The sequence below is a fragment of the Mustela putorius genome, unplaced genomic scaffold (genome assembly GCF_011764305.1).
Source record: "Mustela putorius furo isolate JIRA1106 unplaced genomic scaffold, ASM1176430v1.1 tig00003845_pilon_pilon_pilon, whole genome shotgun sequence".
In the NCBI taxonomy this organism is placed as follows: domain Eukaryota; kingdom Metazoa; phylum Chordata; class Mammalia; order Carnivora; family Mustelidae; genus Mustela; species Mustela putorius.
Window position 1 is genome coordinate 81211489 of NW_025421998.1, and position 15372 is coordinate 81226860.

A 15372-nucleotide genomic window follows, 5' to 3' on the forward strand; every position below is an offset into this window, starting at 1 on the left:
TTCTTATTGTGCTTTCTCATATTATTCTATTTCCTCTAGTCCTTCCTTTTTCTTCCTTAAAATGAAGGAAGGTGAAATTTATAGTAAGCTGGTAGATGGACTGTGTTAAAGCATGAACACCTCACTGACCTTCAGCTTTTAATGGTTTCTTTTCAGCTCCCCCCCCTCTTCTATAGCAGAGTTGTTATTTTACCTTAAAGAATAATTAATTCCTGATAAAGGCTTTTCAACATTAACTTAAAAATCACAGCTTCGTGGAGCTACAAAGGAAAGTTTTTCTTCCAAAGGCAACTCAGCATTTGTGAAAAATATTGTTTTATCTTATTAAATACTGTTCATCTTTATGTTATGAAAGCTGTAAAAGGCAAAGCTATAGGGATGGCAAACAGAACAATGTTTGTTGGGCTGGAAGTAGGGGGGACGGTGTACAACAAATGAACAATATGAGGGGTTTTTTGTATATTGATAGTAGCAATAGATAATAAGACTGTGCACTTGTCAAAATTAATATAACCGTACATCAAAAATAAGTGAATTTTAATTAATTTATAAAAATCACGGCCTATGGTATTTTTGATGTCCTCCCTGTTGGTGAAGTCTCTCAGTCAGTTTGAAAAAAAAAAAAAAAAACTGTAGAAATTATTAACTAAGGTCAGCTCAGTGAAGTTTCTCAGGTTCGGACAATAGCCAAAAGCCTTGTTACACAGTGAAAGGCATTTTGAATATCTTCTGCATTTAGTGCCATCGTTAATATGAATATTTTAAATTTAACTGAATGTATTCTCCCTTAACTTATTTTAATATTCTGCCTTTCACCATACCTGTCGCTAAGAATCATAGAGCTGGAACAGCTAAAAAGGAATAGGTACCTCCCTCAGTTCTGTAACTGAATTCAGCTTTATCTCAAATTCATTTCTTCTTTAAGAATAACTGTTGTTCCTAATTATATTCCAGGAGATTAGATTAGAGACATTTTGAAACTAGCCTTAAGTGATTTATGTCTATCTCTGTCTCTGTCTCTAACGCTATCTTTCTCAATCTCTCTTCCTTTCTTAGATTTACAAAAACCAAAACAATCATAAAATTCATAAAATATCACTTCAAGTAAAACTCAGAGGAAGTCAATTAAAAAATAAGAAAAAAAAAACACTGTTAAACTAAGATCTGCTTATAAGCACCTTACAGTCTTTAAATGAAATTATAATTAGATCCCAGAGGGACACATTGGTATTTAGCTGTCAAGGCCAATAAGAATTGCAGTTTTGGTGATACTGTCACACATGCAATGACTTTTAATAAGAGACATCATAAAGGCATAAATCTTTAGATATGAAGCATTTTTTTTTTTTTACTTTTTGTCCTATGATAATTTTTTTTTATTTCATAGTTATAAGATTTCCATAAGCTAGGTTTCTCTAACAGTGATATAAAATGCTTGGGACAACTACTACTAAAAAATGTTTCAGGCAAAGATGCTACACGTTCTGATTTACTTAGATCCTTTCCTGAGAAAACGTTCTCAATTTTTAATTTTTTAAATTAATTAATTAATTAATTAATTATTTTTAAGATTTTATTTATTTGAGAGAGGGAGCTAAGGCACAGTCAGGGGGGGGGAGGGGCAAAGGGGGAAGCTGATTCCCTGCAGAGCATGGAGCCCAATGCCTGTTTCAGCTTGCTAGCTTGATCCTAGTTCCCCAGGATCATGACCTGAGCTGAAGGCAGATGCTTAACCTCCTGAGCCACCCAGGTGCCCCTTAATTTTTTTTTTTTTTAATTAGTTAGTAGTGATTCAGTTATCAGTTGCTGCATAAAAACTGTCTTACAGTTTAGTGGTTTACAGTGTCTCTCAAGGTAGTCTTTTTGATTTAATCAACAAATGTGTTTTAGGCATTACTACTTTTAAATGTATTAAAATATATTATTTAAATGTACTTACTCTGTGCTGAGATTACTAATACTCTTGAGTAATCTAACTTAAATGCTATTTCGTGTTAGATGCTTAGCATGGAAAACACACTAATGGCCCTGGGAGATAAATACTATTATTCCTATTTCACAGTTGAAGAAACCAAGGATTAGAGGTGTTAACATCTCCAGATGGGCATAGAGGTCTTTCTATTTTTTAGGTACATGTTTTTCAAAATAATTCAATAATATAGTGTCACACCATTACTGAGACTATTGTTTTTACAAATTGATCTGTCATCAGTTTCTAACTTCATAATCAAGATTACTTTAAACACAAGCCTTATCTTGATGTTGATGCCTCCCTTTAATTATGCATGTTACACATTCTACTCAGAATTAAGTACCCATTACATAAAATGGTTGCTAGTACCAGAAAAGCTAAGTCCATATGAACATGAATTTTTCCAAAATGGTGGGTAAGGAGAGCACTTCTTGTGAGGGATCCCTGAAAACTAGACAAAGTGTTTGCAGTTACGTAAGCCACAGAGAAGGTAGAAGAACAGGGATGAAATGAAGAGAACCAAAAGGAAAGACAACTCAACAGCCAAAGGCCGAGAAGACTAGAACAAAGGGAAACACATTTTCTTTGAAGGAGAGTTACCTATTAAGGTAGTTTGTGGAGTTCCTAAAAAAGAGATATTTAAGACAGAGATTAAATCATGGCAAGGAAGCAAAATGGGCTAGTGGCTCTTATGAAAATTGGAGTCTGTTTGAAGATGAAGTTCCCTTCTTGACTACCATTTTTGATAGGACATTCCCTTCCATAGAAAAATATAGAGACATTATTACAACTATAGGCTTAGTTGCATACTTTATTTGCATGTTTTGTGTTGAGTCATGTATTGCTTTAAGAATGGGTACTGACAGATTGGATTATTTGTTCTTTGGGTGTTGAGTTTGCTAAGTTCTTTATAGATTCTGGACACTAGTCCTTTATCTGAGAAAAAATAAAGAATTCTAAAAGGACTGAACAACCGTATGGTTGACTCAACCCTGAAAGGCCCCTAGGAGAAGCTTGATTATTCTGAATCCCTATGCCACTTTTCAGGAAAGGACAGCAGTGGTCCCTCACTGTTGGTTTTTCAAAGCTGATTTTTGTAGTAAATACTGTTCTTTACGCACCATAAGTCTAAGCCAGTAATGGTGTTTCTTTACCCAATATAGGATCTGCTGGCCAACTAGTTGAGGAGCACTCAATAGAAAATAAATGACCCAGTAAAGATATTCCTACCACTGAAAATCAAATAAAAGACACTTGTTGATAATGGATGGCTACATAAGCCAGAAATGAGTAACTCAGTGGATACTGGCCACTACAGTTTGGTCATAGAAATCTTATGCAGGTGGCTGAGGATGTGTAATACTACTTTACTAACAAGGCAGGTAGGACTGACCTGAGACTTTACTTTCCTACATTTTATATATTAGGAAATGAAGGAAAGTATGTGAGTCAGGGTTATTCATATTCCTTATTTGAGAGGGGTGGTATTGCTTCTGTTTTCTTTAGATAGTGTATTTAAGTTTTGTTAAATCATCCTTCAACATACATGTACAAAATGTGTTAGGAAATTAGAAGTTGTTATGTTTTAAATTCCCATACTTGGATGAAAGGGCAATTTGAGAGTGCACATATTTTGGTGCCCATCTCTTTGGAAAGTGAAGGAAAGGCAAGACCATTTTATCATCTTTAGTCAGATGTTTGTGGTTTCAGAAGTGTAGTACTTGAAGCATTTGTAACCTGAGGTTGTGACCTTCTCATATACTTGGCATATATCAATAGATTGTATCAATATCTCACATATATTGTATGTATCTATGATGGCTGGATATACCTATATAATGGATCTGTATATCTGCATATCTCCTATATTTATTAGTGATTGAAACCAAAGTCCTAAAGTGACTTCAGAAAAAAATCTTGAGAAATGTAGGAAAACTAATTTCTGTTGGTTTTCTGCTGATCCTGTCCTCAGCAGTGCTTCCATGGGATAGAAGATTGAAATCCAGGAAGAATCTTCAGAAGCATCAAGTAGGTATCAACTGCACCCTGTATCTCAGGAAAGCAGCCATGGCTCCCTCTTCACCAAGAAAAGGTTAACCTACTTCCACTTGCTCTGGGTGGTTTCTGAATGAGGCTTCAGGTCACAAGACATTCTTAGATGTTCATTTGAGTTTACCTCTTATCACCTGAGCTGATAATTCTTCTCGCTCAGAAGACAGAGCCCCTGAGGCTAGCTTAAGAACAAGCTGAGTTGTGTGCCAAAACACAAAGTGATTCTGTTCTTCCCGCCATCCTGCCCTCTTCCTTCTTCATCAAATCAGACCAGTAAAAATGTCTTTCTTACCCCTGGGAGTATTAAACACTAGGTAGGTGCATAAATGAGGGTATAAACTTCCAGGTGTAAAAGCTTAGGGGTGGTAAGTCTTTTTGCAAACTGTAGTGTATATAACTCTTAAGTCTTGTGTTTTTTTTTAGCTCGTTTGCTGGTTTTGTTTATGTTCTTGTTTTATTATTTATTAAGAAAGTAAAAAAATATTAACTTACAGCAAGCTGTTACTGCACATGGGTCAAGAATTAGAAACTCATCTCTAATTGTTTATAAAAGAGTTTTTATAATGTATCAAGAATAAAATTTATCCAGAGGAGTAATTAATTCATGAAAGTATCAACAAGCGATATTCTGTGGAAGACTATAATACCATGATTCTAAGCTAAGTTTTTAGAATAAGTCTTGAAACGATTCTTCATCCATAAATATGTTGTTTCATCTGATACCTAGGTTTCTCCATGAAGGAAGCTGTAGGACAATGATGATTCTTATGTTCATTTTTCACTGTGAAATAATATTTTATTTTCTATTCAGGTTTATTTGAGGAGGAATTTTTAAGTATATCCCTCTGTTCCCCATTCTACTTTTTCATTTCTCTCATGGCATCCAGACCCTGTTTATACTCTTTATGCAATATTTTCAGCTGCAAGTCTTCTCAATGGAAGAGGAATCATTTCACTTTTTAATTTTTTTAAAGATTTTATTTATTTTATTTGACAGACAGAGATTACAAGTAGGCAGAGAGGCAGGCAGAGAGAGAGAGAGAGAGAGGAGGAAGCAGGCTCCCCGCTGAGCAGAGAGCCCGATGCAGGACTCGATCCCAGGACCGTGAGATCATGACCTGAGCCGAAGGCAGCGGCTTAACCCACTGAGCCACCCAGGTGCCCCTCACTTTTTTATTTTAGAAAGCATTATACTTCTGCTTTCTACTGTAGAAAGGGATAATAATAACATTTACCTTGCAGGATTAAGTTATATTTTTAAAGGAAAGCCTACGTGACATACTTAAGAGAGTGTCTGACACATACATCATTTGAGTCCAAAATTATTGTTATCTTCATTATCATTATCTCAGAATCTTCTCACACACAAAAAACGTCTAGACAGTTTGAAATACTGACAGCCTAGTTGTTAATTCTATAAGAACTTTGGTAACTTTTGTCAGGCCTACTAGCTTACATTTATCAACCCTGAGTCAGAAATTCTGAGAGAGGGCCATTAGTTATACTTCTGTCAATGGTGTGTGATGCCTTCCATTTCCCTAGTACCTCCAAGTGGATCTAACAGGCAGCACCATCCCTAATGAAATCTGAACTGAGAAAATGTATTCATACAGTTAGCCTTGCAAAGGATGTAAAGAAACACAACTGTTTTATTTAACCAAGCCAATCTGGTCATTTTAGAGTTAGGTGAATATTTTAAAATCCAAAGAGCCATTTAATATTAACCCCATGAAGAGAGTGCATGTGTGTTTGTGCATAAGGGGTACAGGTGGGGGAGGATAGAACTCAAGGGTAAACTTAATAAGCACACGGGGCTTTTAGTGATGAGTTCAGACCATCCTGGAGGAGACCGTCCATCTTGCCATGCCTCCCGCCATGCTTCCTTTTCTACTTTAAGGATAGCATAATGGGCTGCTAGTGATTTTCTTGCTACATTCTGTTCCCAGGAACCATTCAATCTCGGGGGATAAATTCACTCATATGCTTTCTATTTTTTGTTAAATCTGTTAAGGTTTTTTTTTTTTTTTTTTTTTTTCTTAAAAAAAAAATTGCTTGCAGCAGAGCGGTATTTCACAGCTGGCATATTGATTTTAGTGTGAAGTTCCTAAGGATACCTACTCTATAAATGGTTATTGTGTTCTATTATAAAATTGTGCTACTGGCTACAGACATCTCTCTCTTCCAGCATCTCTCATTCTTCCTTGCTGGGTTCTCTCTGACTTTTTTCAACTCATAGTCAATTCTGTTAGTCCAGTCAATGGGAGAAGGGTTAGATGATGCCACCCCACCAAATCCAGATGTCAGATGTGTAAAGCTACTATAGCACGGGTGGAATGGACCAAACAGAAGTGCAGGACTCTGTTGCTTCTAGGTACTTCTAGGTGGGTTGGGAAGGGAAACAGAAACACATTAGAGAAGATATTTTATTATCAGTACAGACATAAGGAGGGTTTTTAATTTATGTTCATTAATTTTTCCTTTCATCATTTCTCTGGCTATAGCTACAATCTCATTCAACTTTAAGCAATGGAAATGAAAGCCAATTTATTTGCCTACCATTTCTAGGACTACAAATGGTCTTAAAATCCAACATCATTCTAACACTATTAAGTAGCATAATTCTTCTGTTGTGTATTATTTTTTCTGTTGTCCTCAGGTCATATATACTTCTTCAAGACAACAGTCTTACTTCTGCTTAGTTTATTTTATGTCATGTTTTATATCTTGAGGGCTGGTCTTAAAATTAATTGATTATATAGGTGTTGTCAATCTGTCGTCAAAAGATAAGTAATTTTTTCTGACTAATGGGTACTGTTTTCTCCTGAAAGTGTGGGCGTATCAAACAGTGCTTGTAAAACATGGCTAAGCAATTGTGTTTATAATATATCAACAGTAAGTGAAATGTATTAAATATATCTATCTATATAAACTTTTGATAGTTTAATAGTATTTATATGTTTCAATAAGAAAGTGAGACTTTATCAGATAAATAGAAAAGGCTATTTTTTTTTAAAGATTTTATTTATTTATTTGACAGAGAGAGATCACAGTAGGAGAGAGGAAGGGAAGAGATCACAGAGAGAGGAAGGGAAGCAGGCCCCCTGCTGAGCAGAGAGCCCGATGTGGGACTCGATCCCAGGACCCTGAGATCATGACCCGAGCCGAAGGCAGCGGCTTAACCCACTGAGCCACCCAGGCGCCCCAGAAAAGGCTATTTTTAATGTGCCTAGATATTGTAGGTGATTAGAGAGAGACAGACAGATATAAAAAGAACGTATCACATTAAGCATCTTTTATATGATAGTCACCACATTAGATATCTTACATTCAGTGTTTACATTTCATTATTTATGATCTTGTCTTTAATATATTATTCTCTTTGTATTATAGATAAATTAACTGTGACACAGAAGGATTAAAGGCGGCCCAGAAACTTCTGTGCTAATCAGATATGTACTACACTGGCATTAGTGGGCAAATCAAGCAAGACTGCCAGCTCTAGGACTAATTGAGAACCACATAATAACTAAGTAATGGATCTACAGCTAGATCTCAGGCCTTCTGTACCATAGTCCAGTTATTTCTTTATGATAACATATCCTATCCTAATCTGCACTACATTTTAGCATTTCTGCCAACAAGAGATTTGCAGTAAACTTGTATTGAGATATAGGTATATGAAAGTATGAGTAAAATATACAATATAATAAGGTATGCCAATATAGCACAGATAAAGCATTAGGCTGTTTAAAGTTTCAGTACTAGGTACAAAGGCATTTCGTTTAGTCTTACTAGTGGGAGGAATACTTTAAATAGATAAGATCAGTTTACCTAATGCCTGGTCATAATTGGGCATTTGCTGTAAGGTACATGTATATGTTGGGTATGATAGAATCCACACATATATGGCCATAATGTCGCATAAATGTTGTGCGGTGATGTGTCATGTCTGTATTCTACTAAAGCACATTGAGGAAGTGCATGAAGTGTGGTATAATATAGAAGTGGCACAAAAACTGCAGAATTGCCTCATGAGATTGTATAAGGGATTAAATGAAATAAAAAATGAGAGAATACATATGAAGACACTTTATAAACTATGATATGTAACACAAACCACAGGTACTATTTCATTTTTTCTATAGACCTTATACCTTAAATGAGTTTTCATATAATTTTATTTTGTTATATTGAGAGATACATGTTAATACTTTTTTTTAAAAAGATTTTATTTATTTATTTGACAGACAGAGATCACAAGTAGGCAGAGAAGCAGGCAGAGAGAGAGAAAGGGAAGCAGGCTCCCCACTGAGCAGAGAGCCTGATGTGGGGCTTGATCCCAGAACCCTGAGATCACGGCCTGAGCCAAAGGCAGCGGCTTTAACCCACCGAGCCACCCAGGTGCCCTGATACATGTTAATACTTTTTTATGGTTGAGGAGACCGGGGCTCAAAGAGGTGAAATAAATTTTCAGAAATCAAATAATGTAGAAGCCAGTACAGAGAGACACAGATGTAGATCTCTGTCTGATTCCAACCTGTGCTCAATCTAATTGAAATAACCTATTTTAAAATCAGCTGGATAGTCTCCTCCTCTCAAACTTTCTAACAATCAGTGGTAGATTCAGAGGTTTTGGAATAGGTAGTTGAACTAGGTAATTTCTAGACTAGCCTTGAGCCCCCAAATTACGTAATTCAGATTTACTTTCGGAAAAAATATAAGCCTGTGTTATTTGCTTTATATGCTTTTTCTCTATTTTTTTTAATGAGGTGTATTTGACATATAACTTTATATTATGTGTTTTTAACATAAATTAGACACTGAATCTCCCATCATTAATATTATAAACAAGTAAAAAAATGGATTCTGTAAGCTAAAGTTATTCAGATTCAGTTTCCATGAACATTAACTGAGCATTTACTTATCTACTCAGTATGAGTCTTTTCCTGTTGATATTGTCTTTACCTTGAAATCTACAGCTCAAAGCTAAGTATGAAAAAAACTGGTAACCATTATGTATAGACTCCTTATCTCCCTCTAAGAGAGAGAAGAATTAGTGATAGCAAAATCTATAACCATGCCTTCTTATGCCCTTCCTAAGTCTGTGTAAGCAAAATACTGGAGGAGGAGTGGGAAGGGATTTATGGGCATCTTTACATGTGGGGAGAACTGCATTCTTGTGAGAGATCACATCTTATTTTTTCTCCCTTTATAAAGAAAGGAAAGGGGTTCTTTCCCACCTTTTTTCATCCGTGACATAGTGAGCAGAGGAGTTAAATAAGTAGTTTAGAAATTGTTAAGTATCTTCACCAAAGGGAATCTGGGATTCCAAGTCAAATTCCAGGTGAACTGGTTAAGTAAAAATTTGAGAAATAAACAGAGAAAGAGGTTGTGTCGTTGCTTAGCTTGCACTGCATTGTTTGTGGGGGCAAGGGGATGTAAACATCCCAGGGATCAACTGGACAAAGGGAACAGTAAGTGAACTTGGATTTTCTTGCTGTTTTTTGCAATTTAGAGGGCTGAATTAGAAGACCTCAGCAGCCAAATGTTGGGATGTTTACTTCCAGGGTAAGCATCCAGGCAAGGTGTGGAAAGGTAGAGTTAAAGCAGGTTTCCCAAATCAAGAAAGAAAATGTGAGGAGGTCTCACTGAGGCTTCATAAAACATACACATGCCCAGAGTCACTGATAATTCATAGGAGAACTTTGTAAAAATTAGAAAAGTCACTCCTCTGAGTGGGTACAGCTCAGTGTTACACACATACCTCATTGACCAGAACATGAACTGGATATCAGTCTCCCTCCACTTCTTCTGTAGATCCTAGCCTTGCACAGCTTTATGTGGCTTCCTGGTAGATAAACATCCAAAAGTGTTGGCATCAGTGACTGGAAATTTTTGGTCTTAGCACAGAGACATCCAACAGAGAAAGGTCAACATTTATCATGATTTAAATAGTCACATGACCCTGTACTTCTCTCCTTTCCCTGCACATCACATGGGAGAATGTAGTCCTGGTTGAAGAGAGGATGTCTTAAGGGCAGTTTATGCCATGATATCCTAATTCTGTATTGCAAACAGAGGAGGATGAGAAGCAAATCGAAAAGGAGCTGTAAATGGGAGCTCACCAAAATTATGGCATCTACCTTAGATGTTAAGATGAAAAGGGATTGACAAAAAACCACATATACCACACTATGCTTAGATACTTTCCTTTTGGGAGTTTTTAATAAACTTGGGTGGCATAGTCAGTTAAGCATCCAACTCTTGTTTAGGCTTAGGCTGTGATCTCAAGATTGTGAGATTGAGCCCCATGTGAGTCTGTGCACTAGGCATGGAGCCCACTTAAGACTCTCTCTTCTCTACCCTCCAACCCCTGCTCTCTCTCTCTTTCTCACAAAAACAAAACTTATTCCTCCATCGTCATCATCATCATCATCATCAATCTTCATATTCTGCTACAAACTGGTAAAAGTATTATTACCCCACTTTGTGTATGAGGAGACAGAACTCTGGGATTCCATATTTAGATGTAATGGCTAGACCCTAAATGTAGCTCTGACTTGAAGACCATTTATTTATTCACTTATTTTATTTAAAGATTTATTTATTTATTTGGAAGAGAGAGTGTGATCAAGGGGAGGTGCAGGAGAAGAGGGAGAAACAGACTCCCCACCGATCGGGGAGCCTGATGTAGGGCTCAATTCCAGGACCCTGGGATCATGACTTGAGCCGAAGGCAGACACCTAAACGACTGAACCATCCAGGTGCCCCTTGAAGTCCATTTATAAAAACAATCCTTCAAGTGATCCTTCCATCCTCTCCCAGAGTTTGGCAGTGAGAACCAAGCCTTGTCAGAAAGTCTTGACAAGTCCCATGTGATTTTTACTGTTTCTGAGATAATAACCTGAAGGTTTTATGAAAATATGTATTTGAAATTCCTGTCTAATTTTTGCCTTAGACTAAGGATACTGAGGTTTTTACATTGTAATGAGCATCCATCTGCCACACTAGTAATATTTAGACCCTCACAATTTTTAAGTAATGTACTCCTACTTATGAAGTGCTAACTCATAATTAAATAATGCCAAGTGGGTTATAACCCATGAGCATTAATTAATGCCCATTTATTACACCAGAAATCCTTTGAACAAACAAATGATTGTCAGTGTATAGAGAAAATATATTATGGTCTTTGCATCTAGAAAACCATTATTAATGTTTCTAGCAATTTTCTTTTTTTCCATATTCACACTGACATCTGAAACACCTTCCCATATTAGAGGAATCCTCCCTCTTTTATTGACATTCTCCTTCATCCCTACAGAAGCTAAAATCTCTACATTTTTTCAGTTTCCCTAGAAGCTTTAGCCTGAGCATCAGCTATATGCTCCAGTGGTCAAATGGACCTGCTCTGGTTGATGAATCTAGATCTAAAGACACAAGGAAGCCTGCTTCACACAGAATTTGTTTTGCTATTGAGTCATAATAGCTCTACCAGTTTCCAGAACCAGTGTCAGCATTTCTCATAGAAGCAGAATACAGCAACCAGTGTTGGGGTGCAGGTGGCGGTGTCTAGTTTCTATGGTTCAAGGCTCTGGTGTTTTCACTAGGTTAGTGTTTTGCATGATATTGGTTATTGCCTCCCAAACTTGATTTTCTGGCCCTTGTGGATAGCATGTGAACCGATAACACTCCTTAAACAAGTGCTTAAATTACATAATTATAAGCCTAATTAATGGAAGTTCAGTTATAGAATGGATAGGAAAATATAGGTTATTTGGCATCCCTCATGCATAATGGTATATATTTCATGCTTCTTATGTACCTCAGTTTCTTCATTGATACAGGGTTGAGATGAAAAAAACTTTCTAAAATTGATTGCCAAAATGAATATTCAGAAAGAATTTATATTTTACATATAATTTTATATTTAGAGAGAAATGATGCATTTTTCAAATGAAATATATCAAATGCTCCAAAATAATTTGAAATGTTCTGATGTGGATACTTAAATTGTGCACATATTAAAGTCTTAAAAGCACTTAGGGATTTGAAGTGTATTTGAAGTGTATATAGTGTATGTTTTAGGTGATTTCTCTTTTTTGTTTGTTTCAAGTTTTTATTTTGATTCTAATTAGTAAACATATAGTGTAATACTGGTTTCAGGAGTAAAATTTAGTGATTCATTAATTATGAACTCAGTGCTCACCACAACTGCCTTTCTTAATACCCAACACCCATTTAGTCCATCCCATGAACACCCTACTCCATCAGCCCTCAGTTAGCCTCCCTCTCTTTTTTCCCCCTTTTCCCTGTATGCATCTGTTTTATTTCTTAATTTCCACATATGAGTGAAATCATATGGTATTTGTCTTTCTCTGACTTGTTTCACTTAGCATAATGTACACTAGCTCCATCCATGTTGTTGCAAATGACAAGATTCCATTCTTTCTGATGCCTGAGTAATATTCCATTACACACACACACACACACACACACACACGTATAAAATTTTATCCACTCATAGGAAGAAACCTAACCAAAGTGTTAAAAGGTCTGTACCCTTTATCCATTCATTAGTCAATGCACAGTTGGGCTCTTTCAATAATTTGGCTATTGTTGGTAATACTACCATAAACATCAGAGTGGATGTACCCCTTTGAATCAGTATTTTTGTATCCTTTGGATAAATACCTAGTAATGCAGTTGCTGGGTCATTGGTTAGTTCCATTTTTAACTTATTGAGGAACTTCCATTACTATTTTCCAGAGTGGCTGCACTCTGTTGTATTACCACCAACAGTATAGGAGGGTTCCCCTTACTCTGCATCCTCACCAACATCTGTTGTTTCCTGTGTTGTAGATTTTGGCCATTCTGACAGGTTTGTCAGTAATAGCTGAGGTAATAGCTCATTGTAGTTTTGATTTGTATTTCCCTGATGGTGAGTGATATTGAGCATCTTTTCATGTGTCTTTTAGTCATGTCTATGTCTTCTTTGGAAAAATGTCTATTCATGTCTTCTGCCCGTTTCTTAACTGGATATTTGTTTTTTGGGTGTTGCATTTGATAAGTTCTGTATAGATTTTGGATACTAGCCCTTTATCAGATATATCATTTGCAAATATCTTTCCCATTCCATAGTTGCCTTTTAATTTTGTTGGTTGTTTACTTTGCTGTGCAGAAGCTTTTATCTTGATGAAGTATCCTGGTAGTTCTTTTTGCTTTTGTTTCCCTTGCCTTCAGAGATGTGTCTAGAAAGAAATTGCTGTGGCTGAGGTCAAGGAAATTGCTGTATTCTCCTCTAGGATTTTGGGTTTCAGTTTTCATATTTAGGTCTCTCATCCATTTTGAGTTTATCTTTCTGTGTGGTATAAGAGAATGGTCCAGTTTCATTCTTCTGCATGTGGCTGTTCAGTTTTCCCAACACCCTTTGTTGAAGAGACTATCTATTTTCCAGTGGATATTCTTCTTTGCTTTGTTGAAGATTAGTTGACCATAGAATTATGGGTCAATTTCAGGATTTTCTATTCTATTCCACTCATCTATGTGTCTGTTTTTGTGCCAGTACCACATTTGGTGACTACAGTTTTGTAATATAGCTTGAAATCCAGAATTGTGTTACCTCCAGCTTTGCTTTTCTTTTTCAAGATTTCTTTGATTATTAGGGGTCTTTTCTGGTTCCATACAAATTTTAGGATTGTTTTTTCTATTTCTGTGAAAAATACTGGTGGTATTTTGATAGATATTGTATTGGATGTTTGGATTGTTTTGCGTAGTATAGACAGTTTATCAATATTTGTTCTTCCAATCCATGAGCATGGCATTTTTTCCCCCATTTCTTTGTGTCATATTCAATTTCTTTCATAAACGTTCTGTAGTTTTCAGAGTACAGAACTTCTAGCTCTTTGGTTTGGTTTATTCTTATGTATTTTATGGGTTTTGATGCAATTGTAAGTGGCATCTATTCTTGATTTCTCTTTTAGCTGCTTCATTATTGGTGTAAGGAAATGTGATAGATTTCTGTACATTGAATTTGAAACCTGAAATTTTACTGAATTTGTGTATCAGTTCTAGCAATTTTTTGGTGGGGTCTTTTGGGTTTTCTACATAGAGTATCATATCTCTGTGAATAGTGAGGGTTTGAATTCTTCCCTGCAGATTTGGATACTTTTTATTTCTTTTTGTTGCCTGATTGCATAGGCCAGGACTTCTAGTACTATGTTAAATAACAATGATGAGAGTTGACATCCCTGTCATGTTCCTGCTATACAGGGGAAGCTCTTATTTTTTCTCCTTTTGAAGATGATATTGACTGTGGGTCTCTTTTATGTGGTCTTTGTAATGTTGAGGTATGTTCCTCTATCCCTACTTTATTGAGAGTTTTTAACAAGCATGGGTTCTATATTTTGTCAAATGCTTTTTCTGCATGTATTGAGAGGATCCTATGGTTATTTTTTATTTTTTTTGATCCTATGGTTCTTATCCTTTCTTTTATTAATGTGATGTATGACTTTTATTGATTTGTAAATATTGAACCACCTTTATGCCCAGAATAAATCCCATTTGATTATGATGAATAATTCTTTTAATGTATTTGTTGGATTCAGTTTGTTAATATTTTGTTGAGAATTTTTCCATCCATGTTCATCAGGGATTTGGCCTATAATACTCCTTTATAGTGAGGTCTCTGTCTGGTTTTGGAATCCAGGTAATTCTGGCCTCATAGAATGAGTTTGGAAGTTTTCCTTCATTTTCTATTTTTTGGAACAATTTGCAAAGAATAGGTATTAAATCTTCTTTAACTGTTTGTTAGACTTCCCCTCTGAAACCATCTGGCCCTGGACTTTTGTTTTTTGGGAGATTTTTGATTACTGATTTGGTTTCTTTGCTGCTTATGGATATGTTCAAATTTTCTGTTTCTTCCTGTTTCACTTTTGGTAGTTTATGTGTTTCTAGGAATGTATGTATTTCTTCCAGATTGCCCAGTTTGTTGGCATATAAATTTTCATAATATTCTCTTATAATTGTTTGTATCCTATGCTGTTGGTTATGATCTCTTTCATTCATGATTTTATTTACTTGGGGCCTTTCTCATTTCTTTTAGATAAGTCTTGCTGGGGGTTTATCAATTTTATCAATTCTTTCAAAGAACTAGCTTCTAGTTTCATTGATTTGTTCTATGGTGGTTGTTGTTTTTTTCTATATCATTTATTTTTGCCTTAGTCTTTATTATTCCCCTTCTTCTGCTGACTTTAGGCTTTATTTGCTGTTACTTTTATAGCTTTATTAGGTATAAGGTTAGGTTGTATGTTTGAGACTTTTCTTGCATTTTGAGGTAGACCTATATT